The 13,491-nt window shown below is 40.5% G+C and overlaps 1 protein-coding gene across 1 annotated transcript in view; it reads right to left on the reverse strand.

The window, feature by feature from the left end:
• Positions 1 to 12,467, reverse strand: part of SAMSN1 (SAM domain, SH3 domain and nuclear localization signals 1) — a 147,674-nt gene extending 135,207 nt beyond the window's left edge. Inside the window, exon 1 of the mRNA XM_050958413.1 lies at positions 12,387 to 12,467. The gene's annotated coding sequence lies outside the window, so the exon portion shown is untranslated. The remainder of the gene's footprint in view (positions 1 to 12,386) is intronic.
• Between the last annotated feature and the right edge of the window lie 1,024 nt (positions 12,468 to 13,491).

Below are 13,491 nucleotides of genomic sequence, written 5' to 3' on the forward strand. Positions count from 1 at the left end.
AACACATTAAAGCACAGGCCAAAATACTGTGAGAGAAATCTTTTGAAAGTCTTTCCTTTTGAATCCTGTCTGGTACACCATAGCGTTTAGGATAATTTGGATAAGCACTGAAACATTTTTAGTCTTTAGCTAACACCATTTCAAACTTTTGATACTCCTTCTTCCATACTATAGATAGCGGATGAAAATAAGCTACAATGTAAATGTTATGTGTTTGTGACTAGGATTCTGTAACTATGTTTGTGTTCATTCTGTTTATATCAGCTAAAATACATGTGAATTCACTGCACTGTTTCTCTCTATATACTACAACTCATTTTAACTCCAGCAAGATGGGTTTCAGGAAGAAAGAGGACGTTTTGAGAGCTTATACTTCTTGTTGCTGCTAGAGAATCTATCCTGCTGGTGTATGAACATGCAGAGGACTAGACTCATGTAGGATGGGGGAAGTGGCCTACATGACTTCTAAGAAAAAAAGAGGGGAAATATTGTTGCAGACAAAAAAATACAACAATAACCATAACTGAAAAGGTGCATAACTTGGGAGTGTTCATTTAGAGTTCATTCTGAGGACCTGGTGTGGTGAGAGAAGTTACTAGCTGGATATGAGTGAGAAAAGAAAAAAAAATGGATTTTTCTGCTTTTTTTCCTGTCTCTCTTTCTTTCTTCTATTTCTAAGTGGCTTTCCCCAGAGGGAACACAGACTTTGAAGAAATTTGAGTCTTCCATTGCTCTCACCACGGTTCAGAACAGCTTCTCTCAGTTAATGTACTTTATTGGGTTTGTAGTAAGTTTCTACTCCTGTACAATAAATGATTTCTCACCCAAATCTCTAGGCCTCTGTGACATTTTTAAGGCTACATTTGGACCCTGCAATCTGCCTTGAGTAAGGGGCAACATGTAGCCTGTGCACCCTCAGGAGGTGGTCACGGTCAGGCTGGGACTCAGGCCAGGTCTATACTACAAACATCAGTAGAACTACATCACTCAGAGGCATGGAAAATCCAAACCCCGAGTGACAAAGTTATATTGACCTAGCCCAAGATGTGGAGAGCGCTATGTTAGTGGGAGGGCTTCTCCCATCAACCTCGTTAATCCACCTCCATGCGAGAGAGACTTATGCTGTCGGGAGAAGCTCTCCTCTTGGCATAAGTGTCTTCACTGAAGCTGAGCCACTGCAGCATTTTAAGTGTACACTTGCCCTCAGAGTCACAATTCAGTCCCTACTTTTCCCTCATTCCATGGGTCCAATAAACTATGCCAGTCTTTCCCTGATACAGGTAATTGCCCTCTCCATACTGACTCTGCAGCACTGACTGTTGGATTGGGGGCCAAAGCCAAGATTACATCCACTCTCCACACATCTACATGATAGGGGTAGTTGCAACCCAGTGGTGTTTGCTCTGCCCCTTGCACAAACTGGTGATGTGGGTAGTCCACAGAACAGAGAATGGGAGCACCTGACTGCCCTTTCCTCCCCTGTGTGAGCACAATAGGTGGCTCACAAATGCCCTCTTTAAGAGACACCAGTAAACAGACCCATCAGTTACTCTGAAATCAAATGTAACCCAGAAGTCACACAAACATAGCAAAATTCAATTAACTTCCTTACAAGACATCATACTCAGTTGGAGCACTGCAGATAAATTGGAGAGAGTCCAGAGGAGAGCAACAAAAATGATAAAAGGTTTAGAAAACCTGACCTGTGAGGAAAAGGTACAAATCTGGGCATGTTTAGTCTTGAGGGGAAAAAAAAGACTGAGAGGGGACCCGATAAACTCCAGATATGTTAAGGGCTGTTATAAAGAGAATGGTGCTCAATTGTTCTCCATGTCCACTGACACTAGGACAAGAAGTAATGGGCTTAATCTGTCGCAAGAGAGATTTAAGTCAGATATTAAGAAAAACTGTTTGAGTATAAGGATAGTTAAGTTTTAGAATAGGCTTGCAAGAGAGGTTGTGGAATCCCTATCACTGGACATTTTTAAGAACAGGTTGGACAAACACCCATGAGGGTTGATCTAGGTTTACATGGTCCTGCCTCAGTATGGAGGGCTGGACTTGATGACATCTTAATGTCCCTTCCCTATATTTTATGATTCTGTGATCATCTCCTTTCTCCCCACATAACACAACACTAAATTGACATATTAGCTGGATTACCACAGTGATAGTCATTAGGGTACATTTCAGGTACTTGAGCAGGAACTCAACACACTCTGTGGGTGGCAAGGAGATCAGAGCCTAGCAGCAGGAACTAAATGGACTGGCCATGTAATTTGAATGCCTGAGACTCAACTATCAAAACAAGTCTTATATTCTGAATTTAGCTCTGGCAATTGTAAGCAGGGAGGGCAGATGAAATCTTCAGAGAGACTGTGAAACAAAATCTGCGCTAAACAAACATTTCTGACTCAACCTTTGAGCAACTGGTGATTGATCATATTGCACGACCCCATACCATAAGGGTGGCTGGCCACAACTTTGGCAAGAATCACATGGAGCAGCTGGAATCACAGCGCCAAGTGTAGAAACAAACTGCAGCTCAAGCAACATAACAAAGCAAATGGCTCTGTGGCCAGTGCGATAAATGTTGCTCTTCCCCAATTGGTCTGTGGAGTACACCCATTAGTACAAACAATGATTGTCAACGTCATCCTCAAAATCAATGTGACCATCATTCTATTGGAGCCCAACAACAGGAAAAGTGTAAATTTCATAAATAAAGTTAATTGACTAAATTGTCTGCCCACATAACTATTGAAATCCAGAGTAACTGGCCCATTTTTTTTAATTCTACCTTATTCTGTATTGCAATACAGAGTGAAAACTGCTAAATTCCATCTTCAGGCCCATTTATACACTACTAGACAAAACTGATGTCTGCAGTGAATTATGGGGATGGAAGTCATTATCTTCCAGGAGCACCTTGAAAACGAGATGTCTAATCTCAATAATGTAAGTTTTCTGGTTAAATAAATCCTCTATGCTCAGTAATTCTGTGCATTTATAGAAGAGATGTCAACCCCCCCCCACCTCCTTAAAACCTTTAAAAAAAAATTAAAGACTCAAGGGGATTTGAATCCTCACTGAACGGAATTGATTTCTGTACTTACTATTTAGTATTCTTAGTCACACAGTCCATGTATTATTGTTGTGCAATGGATTGGCAAATTCAGGAGAATCAGCCTGCTTTGCAAACATTTTCCATACAAGCTTAAAGTTTGGATACGCCCCCCGCACCACCCATTCCCTTTTACTTTCCATGGCATTTTGGCTCCCCACTCCCTCAATGTTAAGACAATGGTTTTATTAAACATATACAGACAGACAGCTCCAAAAAATCAACTCTGCCTTCTCAGCCAGCAGCCTGAAGGTCTCAAGAAAGCACTTAAAAAAAACCAAACAGAATTTTGAGTTTTGAAAGGCTTACACAGGTTTTCTAATTCATTTTGCAAAAAAAGCTTACATCTACTTTTATATATAAGAAGATATGTTAAGGGCTTGTTAGTCCATCTTTTCATTTAGAGCCTGATATAAAGCCAACTGAAAATCAACAAGAGTCTAGGGTTTGGGATCAAGCCTATTACTGAATCAAGTCCATGGGACATCAAGTCTAGTTTGTGATTTCTCTATCATTTATTAGAAATATGGCACATTTTTGAATATGTGCATAATTTGAAGAGAAACAAGTTATTTAAAAACAAAAACTGTGTCTGCCATCTGTTGTCAAGCCCATCAGTCCCATCCCAAATGCTGACATCAGTGAGAATAAGACTCAAAGTTCTCCTCTGCCCATTAAGGAGCACACTGTTATGCTCTTGGGCCCTGACTCTGCTCTCACACTTCTGAGAATCAGGAGTACCTATCAAAGCCAATGATGTCACAGCAGTTAAGTGAGAGTAGAATCAAACCTTATAGTTTGATTTGTGAATTCCTTATTAGAGTTTTAATTTTCACATCAATTTTGTATGAGTCTTATGGTATTTACTTATGTAAATCAAAATGAAGGACGCAGGTCTTCTGTACTAACTTTTTAAGTGTCTCATTTAAGTGGTGAGAGAGTTTTCTGTGGATAATTCACCTATTTCTCATGTATGCTGTTATTCTAGGCATCACCCCACCCTTACTCTCCTCTTTAATTTGTAGAGCAATGCTTCCAAAAGAAACAGCCACAAAAAACCAAGATGTAAATGTAGAAAAACATCCTCAGCTGATGGAAATCAAAACAGCTTCTTAGCTCGGGACTAATTCTGACTCACATTAGCTTAGTGTGTAGCCCCACAGTTTCCCATGTTACAACACCCAAAAGGGATGGGGAAAGGTAAAAGCATCCCCTTGTTCTCTTGGCACAAGTTACAACATCCTTAGGCCACAGCAGTTTTAGATGATCTTCATGTTGCTGACGAGTTGTTCTCTGCATCGTCTAAGATGAATCACTGAGTACATCTTGCAAAGCAATGGAATTTTGATCAAACTGATTCTAAATTGATCCAGTAATCTCTGAAACTATATTTCTGGAAGAGAAAATCTATTTATTCTTTTAGACAGCCACTAGAGGGCAGTGGTACACATACACATTAGTCAGCGTGTCCAGGTGTATGTAGTTGCCATTTTATCACACAGAGACTTCCTCCTAGGGCCTGGAGAGTTACATTTCCATTCCTGCAGGAGCTAAGGTCCCCAATAAAGCATGATAAATTATGCTAACACATAGTGTTTAAAAAAGCCAAATTCTGGAATGTGGGTGCAAAATGAAGTATCTAAGTCAGGCACTTGGAATGGTGCAAACCCTGCTTTTTCCACGGTGCCCACCTGTCCTCAAACGCTATTTGAGAGCAAGGCACATAGCACATCCATGACACAGCAGTGCCCTTATGCTGCTACTTGGGCCATCCTTAAAGCACTCTTCCCTCCTTATCCTTATGAATTGCACAACTCAGACTTGTCGGAGATAGGTCCGCCAAAGGATGCTGGTCAGTATTCTTTTCTTATCTGGGGTGACTGCAGAATGGGCCAGATCCTCAGCTGGTGTATATTAGCACAGTACCACATATTTAAATGGAACTATGCCTGTTTTACTAGCTGAGCATCTCACCCTGTATCTACAACTATGTAGAGGACTTTTAGGGCACCTGTACATTTTAAAAGAGAGGAGAGCATCTTTATTTTTGAGACATTGATATTCCATCTGCATGTGAACAGTGAAGTTTCCAGATTGACACGTCCTCCTTTTTCAGCTAGTCATGACTCTATTTTCTGCTCCAGCACCCTTTCCCTCCTCTTTGTCTAACTGAATGTGCACTTTCACTTCATAGTTTAGGTGTATTACTTCTTGCAGCCATTTTTTTTAATCTTTCATACTACTTCTTAGCAACTTACCCCACTGCATGTCTCTGCAGAGTTTTACCACCAATGTCTTTCTTCTTGAGAGCTCACTGGCCTTTATTGGGGGAATTATCTGTGCAGAAGAGGCTGAGACTAAGGGAAAGGAGACATATTTTTTTCCAGGAGACATCACACGGAACACAGATAGGAAGGGAGGGATAGCTCAGTGGTTTGAGCATTGGCCTGCTAAATTCAGGATTGTGAGTTCAATCCTTGAGGGGGTCATTTGGGGATTGGTCCTGCTTTGAACAGGGGGTTAGACTAGATGATCTCTTGAGGTCGCTTCCAACCCTAATAATCTATGATTCTGTGTTATTCTAAAATGAAATGGGAGAGTCAAAAGTTTTATTCTGGTGATCAGATACCAGTAAAGAATTACATGAGCTACTCAGTATCTGAACATTCTCACCAAACAGGGGCTTATCCAGCTGCTAGAGTTGATGCCATTTGTAGTCCTAGAATGACCTTGGCAGAAAACCAGTACATATTTATTTTGATGGAGAACAGGCTTCTGAGCTGTAGATTAGTTCTCAGGACACATTAGACTGACAAATTGTCTCAGAGGAGTAACTGAGTATTAGTTGTTTAAAATCCATCTCAACTTAACATGGTGTTTTGGAAATGCCAATTCCTGAAACTTTTACCACTGTTTTCAGCCGATATTGTTATACTTACTTTGCAAAACTACTATGATTTCCTCAAGACTGCATTCTGGAAAACTTGGGAAGTGGAACATGCAGTCAATGACCTGTTCCTGAAAATACAGCACCCTTCTGCTTTTGCTGGACAAGGTTCATTTGACACGTAATGGTTATAGTCCTAGTGAATTATGGATGCCATAGGGGATTGCGCACAGCTATTTCTAAGTTTGTGCAGCAGCTTGTACCTAGGTGCCCTGACTTTGTTAAACTCAGGGAGAGAGGGGAAAAATAAGGTGACTCGAAGGAGAACTGTGACTGGCATCCAGAGATCTGAAAGAGTTGCAGACAGCATAGATCAAAGATTTTCACATCAAAGAATGACCCACCTCCCTGCTCTTATATCACTGTATTTCTTCAAAGTAGGGTTCATAGAATGGATGACATTTTTTCCAGGATAACCAAGGACCTGCCAAGATTTCCTCTAGATATATTGCATCCAGATGTGGTCTGAAAACCTGTTACTATAATAACACATAAAAGAAAACACTGCCTGTACAGATAGGAATGTCCCAAAATAACTTCCCAACTTCCACACACAGACCAAGAATGGACTAATGAAATTCATGCATATTGGTTGAGTGTTACAGAAGTAGAGTTATCCACATCCCTCAGAGTAGCATATAACCAGGAGTTTAAAGAGGATTCTGTTAAAAGCAGGAAAAATAATCCATTTCAAGTACTTATGTGCCTCATACTCAAAATATATATAGCCTCACAACCCCATGTGAAGTGCTATTATCCCTATTTTAGACATGGGGAACTGAGGCACAGAGAGGTTACGTGAGTTGGCCAAAGTCACACAGGGAGTATGTAGCTGAGTGGGAACTTGTCAAGAACTTGGAAGAGCTCTGTTCAAGTGTCCCTAACCACTGGACCAAGCTGAATGCTCCACTAGAAGAGGGAAGGGGGATAATATTGTGCCAAATTTTATTTTTTTGTTGTGTATTATTTGGGTTTTTCATTATCATTTTTTCTGTTTATGCTTTGGGGAATCAGAGGAGGGGATGCAGTGAGTCCCTTCTGCCCTGCCCACAGCTGCCCAGTGCCTACCTCCTTCTGGAACTTGCGCAAGAGAGGCAGAGCACCCTTCTTGAGTGTTGGAATTAGGCACCAGGAGGAGGGTACAATGCAGCTGGCTGACTACCCTTCACCTCAAGTACAAGACAATAGAGCCACACATGGATATGACAATCCAGGGCAAATCTGGGGAGAACAATCCAGGGTGTGAGGCCAGTGATGCACAGGACATAGAAGAGGAGTTTCTGTTCTGAAGATTTTAAAGACTAAAAGGGAAGTATGACAAGGCAAGTATAACTTAGCGCAGAGGACTGACTATTACAGCACCTGGGTTTATTCTAGCTCTTACTGATTCACTCGGTGAAACTGGACAAGCATTTAGTCCTCAATTTTTTAAAAAGTGTTCACTAAGTCTGGGTGCTCTACTTCAAGTTATTAGAAGGCGCCTCAAGCTGGAAACCCCCAAATTAAGCCACCTAAAGTTAATGGACACTTAAAAATTAGGACCGAACCCCCACTGTCAATCATCTTAATCATATGTAAAACAAGTACAGAATCACCTCACATGCAGTGTCTTGAGGCTTAGTTTATTGTAAAGGGCCAATAGAGATCCTCAGGTAAAAAAAACAATGCAGTGTAAGATTGTTCCATTTATTATGGCAAATATCACTCGTGTATGCCTAGTCTGCAGAAGATATCCTATACATTATTTTTGTATTAATCCTACAAGTTGAGGGTGGGCTGGATTCAACTGTCTCTAGAACCAGGATGTGGAAAAGGTGAATAGGACATGAGTTAGGCGTGAGAAGCAGATCTGGCACCAATCATTTGCAATGGAACCTGAAATGAGGCAAAAACCAGCAGAGTCTATTTGCTGTCTGGCTACAGTATAAAATTCTCTCAAAACTAGCATGTATCATCTGTATGTAAAAGTCCTACAGAATTTGACTGAGAATAACTTCCATAGTATTTTTAAGCCAGTTTATCAAATTCAAATTCAACAGCAAGGATATACTTTTCTATTAAATGCTATAGCATGGTTTAAAAAAAAAAATCTAAAAAAGGAGCAACTTTTCCATTAAACCATGTCCATTTTTAGAGTAATATCTATAGAACCCTATTTCATTCCTATGGAACTTTTGGTATTTTTCCTTATTCAATTCCGTGTGGTATTTCTGGGTTTCATTGCAAAATGAACAAAACATTTTCATATTGTAGACAGAACTGCCTCAGCCCACCAGTTTAATTATAAATCAGACTAAACTTGACAGCTTTGTCTGACTTTTGTGTTACCATTTTGGATTCATACAAACTAAATACTCAAAGCAAAATTAGTGAGGTGAAAAACTTCAAAACCTAAACATAGAGAATAGATAGAATCATCTATAAAAATATTAAAATATACAAGTTAGGACAAAGATTAAGGTGGAACAAGGAATTCAAAGGAGACTTTGGCTGTAATTTCTTTTCCCCCAGTAGTTTTGGTTTCTAGATCCCTCTATTGACCTGACCCAAAGCCCACTGAAATCAACAGGAGTCTTCCCTTTGATTCAAATGAGTTTTAGATCATACCTTAAAATCACATCTGTGAAATTACCTGTAATGTTAAGCAAGCTATATGCACACAAGCCAAGGATGATAGGATAGTCTACAAATGCCTTATTGTTCTTTATTTTTTGTGCATCAAAACCCAACACTGATAAACAAAGGTTCTAAAGCAAACATTAAATATACTATTACAATATTGTGTAAATGAAAATGCTCCCTAAACTTTTTTCTTCCAACACCTTTTGGGTCCATGCTGCTAGATTTATTGGAAGTCGCATTGTCAGGTGGGAACGTCTGTTTGTGCTCTTTGTTTGGAATTGTACAAGTAAAACTCTTGCAATGCAACTTATGACTTTCATTTCAGTTGCAGTCTGTTATTGCTAATGGAAAAAATACACTTTCTAGCTTTTATAATGTATAAACGAGATAAATTGTTAACACTTAAGAACTCCCCAGGGAGTAATGAATGACACAGTTTTCTGTGTTATCCCTGATAAAGTTTAGGATATGGAAAGTAGTTTAATCCTCTTTCTATACTTTCCCATCTGTGCTTTAGAGCTGTCAGAGTGAATTACTACATTCCGGAGCACTGCTGCAGACATCATTTCATATTTTCAAAGCTTAGATAATTTTCCTCCCCAGTATATTTTTTTAATCTCTGTAAAAAAATATAAAATGTCTGAGAAAGCCAGGCCAAATAAAACTGCTGAATTTAAAAGATGGATGGTGACTTTTGTGAAAACAGAGCTTCATAAAGGTTGCTCAGAATACAGAACTAAGCCAAACTAATTACTTTGTTTACAGAAAATTGGCAATGCACAGTGTCAAGGTTTAACTCAATTTTAATCTTCCATTAATTGTAAGCCACTTTTATGCAGGAATAGACACTGACAAATATAACTGAAGGCAATCTTTTAATTGTACCTTAAATGTCCTATCACTTTGTCTTACAACTTTAATTCAGCTTTCATGTTGCAGATTACGTTCACTTGGTGTATTTTCTCCATTAACCTGTTTAGTCACATTAGGGCTCATTTCTGATCTTTCCTATGTCTGTGAGTGAAGCCTGGATTTTCCCTTGGATTGCTTCATGGTTTGTTAGTTGTATATCTTGCCTGTGGTTCTACCACTAAGGATAAGGGGACTGATCCAATATTAACTGATGTCAACAGAATGACTCCCATTGACTTCTGTGGGTATGAGATCAGGCACAGGTAACTGTTGCAGGTGAAGAAGTGTATACTTTTGGCTGATATAAAGTGTTGTTTACACTGGCATTTCCCAACATCTGTGTAAAAATGCTATAGGAGCCACTTCAAATGTAGCCTACAACAACAATGCAAAATGTCAGCCACCCCAGTGATTCGCTGAGGTCACCGTATGGCTGAGGAACAGTTAGTTAAAGTTAAATCCTAACAACATGGAGTTATATGCAGGGGAAGATCCTTTGAAGGGTTTGCAGCCACCCTGCAACCTTCACCAGTCTATGTCATGTACCCAAAAATCATCAGAACACTCCACCAGACTAGGAACTCCTTAGTGACACTAAATTCACACATAACAGCATCTGCTAGGTCTACCACCTGTAGCTAGCTAGAAGACTGTCTTATCTTATGACCTAGCCTCAGTAATACATGTCTTTGTCACCACCCAACTGGATTACAGCAGTGCAATTTTTGCTCGTTTAAAATCATTCTGAGACCTTGACAATTCTGCTTCTCAGGCTATGGCTGTACTAGAGAGTTTACAGTGGTGCAGCTGAACCATGCAGCTGTGCTGCTGTAAGCTGTCTAGTGTAGCTGTTCCAAGATGATGAGAGAGAGCTTAATTAATCCACCTTCAATGAGCAGCAGTAGCTATGTTGGTGTGCGAAGCTCTCCCACTGACATAGTGCTATTCACATTGGTGCTTAGGTTGGTGTCATTTATGTTGCTCGGGGATGGCTTATTCACATCCCTGAATGACATAAGTGGTAGTATAAACATAGCTTCAAACACAACCCAATTGTCTACTGCAAGGGTGAAGCTCATCAGTTCATGACAGAGTAGGGTGACCAGACATCCCGATAAAATCGGGACCATCCCGATATTTTGTGGTACTCCTTTTTTTTTTACTCTGCCGGCAACCCTCCCCCCTACATGTGTCCTGATATTTTCTTCCTCTCATCTGGTCACCCTATGACAGAACTAAAGCTTCCTGGAGGACTGTCCCAAGACTGCAAGGCTCACTCCCACAGGAATTACAAACTGCTTCAAACCTCACCATTTTCCTACTCCAAATGCAGAGCACACTTCTTCAAAGGTGCCTTCCAAACAACGGCTGAGCAGCTCAGCTACTCAAAGAGAACATGCAACCTTTTCCCCAAGGAGTTGGGAGCAGCTCCGCTTGACAGGTGTTAGTCATTATGCTTACATTTAAGTCTCAAAGGCACTCCAATATAATGATGTGAAGCACAGTAAAAGAATCTAAATAGTATACTAGCCATGGACTACCAAATCTCAGGGTTGGCCATCTTCCTTTAAGTACCTGCACTTGAAAATAGGGCTTATTGACTCTAGAAGAGCTTCGCATAAAGGAATCACACTTATACGATTTACAGTATCTTCACTGTACAGTTTGAACAAAAAAAATCCCATTTACATTTTTAAATAATCTCTATTTGCAAAGAAATAAAGTATAAGAGTACAAAGTTTAATTTTTAACGCTGATATTAGGAGATTCTGATTGGAATTGATGGTTGCTGGCATAATACCTGGAAAGGCACAAATCACAGGTTATATGCATGTACCATAAGCTGAATAGACAAATGTCAGTCTGGAGTTGATACATCTGAGTTTTGTACCAAATGATCGGTTTTGACAAGTAAGCACTGAAATAAGTTGCTTACTGAAGGCATAGGGCAGGCTGCTTAAAAATTAGCAGCGTGGCAAGGCCATATGTGTGGGATTTGAGAATATACGGAATCATGGCTGCCAGGTATCCTGCATCTCACAGGACACTCATTGGAATAAGGAGGCCTTTATATGTTAGCACCCCCTTGTAGGAAGATGAGGAGCTACACCAACCTGTCTCCCATCCCCTTCATTTCATAGTTCCCAATTCTGCATTCATCTAGTCCTTTTTATGACGAGCCCTCTTGGCCAGGTCCTGAATAGTCTCTGCCCCTTCAGCATAAAGCCCCCCTGACTACCTACCCTCATTCACTCCACCAGCAGTTTTCCTCCCATCAACTCCCCCATTCCCACAGACTGCCTCTGGCTGTCTCCAGCTTTCTGCCCCTCTCCCCCAGGTCCCTGCCATCACACATCTGTTTCTGAGGATGACAAAAAATAGGATCCTGCCTTCTTCTCCCCAACCCCACCTGCTCCTAGGGTGTAGTTGAGGGTAGGTGTTGAGTGAAGAGAAGCTGAAGGGGAAAGTATGACTTCTTCTCACTGGTAAGAAAAGTCACACATGCAGCTGCAGAAAAACTGGCAGCTACATGACTGTGATTGATTTAACTATTCTGGGTAGTCTAAATTAAAATTGTGTACAAAAACATATTAAAAGATATTAAGGTTGCAAAGTCAAGCACTTGACTTCTAATGACAGAGTTCAGATTGTCCACACAACCTTCAATGAATCCCCTTGTGAATATGCATCTGATACAAGCACCACTAGAGCCGTGTGCTGAAGGTGACCAATCTGGCTCTCTCACTCCTACTCCCTCAAAAGGTAAGGAAAACTCCTTACCCAGCCATGGGGGCTGTGCTGGTCCAGGCAGGGGAAGAATTGCTGCGGGGGGAACACCTCTCTCTCCCAACCTCTCAGATAGAATGTCTGTTCCTGTGATTCTCAGTATCGTCTTTGCTGCTGTTCTGGTAGCATAATGGGCTCAGCTCTTTAGGATGCTCATGTTCAGTTATTTTGGCAAGCTGCCACATTTTTTTCTGAGGCACGCAAAGAGGGAAAAGAGGGAGAATGGTAATTTACATCTAAGCAAAACCTGAATGGAATTTCATGAAATAAAGAGACACCTCTCTAGCATCAGAGCTTTTCCCATTGCCAGATGCCAAGGGCCTGATACAAACAATGGAAGTGTAAAAGCTTTTCAAGAGAGGTTTAAAGAATCTTTTATAATAGTTAGCCAATCTAAATACATGGGTTTCTACCAGCTCCCCTTATAATGCCTCAGATGCAGCTCAACCGTTTAGGTAAATACATGTTGAAGCAAACATATTTCAGCTCACAGGTGCTTAGCTTAAAGCACTGTTGGAAGCACTAATAGCAGTTTATGAATATCCAGAAAGCTACAGGGTAGGCAAAAACTGCCGTATGTGAGCGCGGAGGCTCTGTTCGCAAACAGACCTCTCCGGAAACTAGGGGACTCAACAGCCTATTCCCATTCCAGGATTGCCCCCATCTGAGTGGAGTTCCCGTCTTTTAACTCCTCCAGACCCAACAAGTTTTGCAGGAAGGGCAGGGCTACTCTAGCCCAAAACAGCTTTAGCCTTAATCCTTTCCACGCTAGTGTGGGATTTGTATACCATATCACTGTGGCCTTACCACTGATGCACAGCATACAGATGACCATAGATTGGTTCCGAAACTGTATACTGCATACTGTAAGCTGGCAGGCATTTTTATTTTGACATAGATTTTGTCTTCTAAACAAAAATTTTCTGATAATTTTTTCAACAAAAAAAATCTACAAAATACTTCTAATGAGGAATGTTGTGGAAAATGCTTATTTTCCTGCCAGCTCATGTATAAATTATCACATGACAGTTTTCTCTTTTAAAGAGTGTTATTAAACTACATGTGTCAGCAGTAGACAGCACATGAAAACATTCATGTG

The sequence above is a fragment of the Gopherus flavomarginatus genome, chromosome 1 (genome assembly GCF_025201925.1).
Source record: "Gopherus flavomarginatus isolate rGopFla2 chromosome 1, rGopFla2.mat.asm, whole genome shotgun sequence".
In the NCBI taxonomy this organism is placed as follows: Eukaryota; Metazoa; Chordata; order Testudines; family Testudinidae; genus Gopherus; species Gopherus flavomarginatus.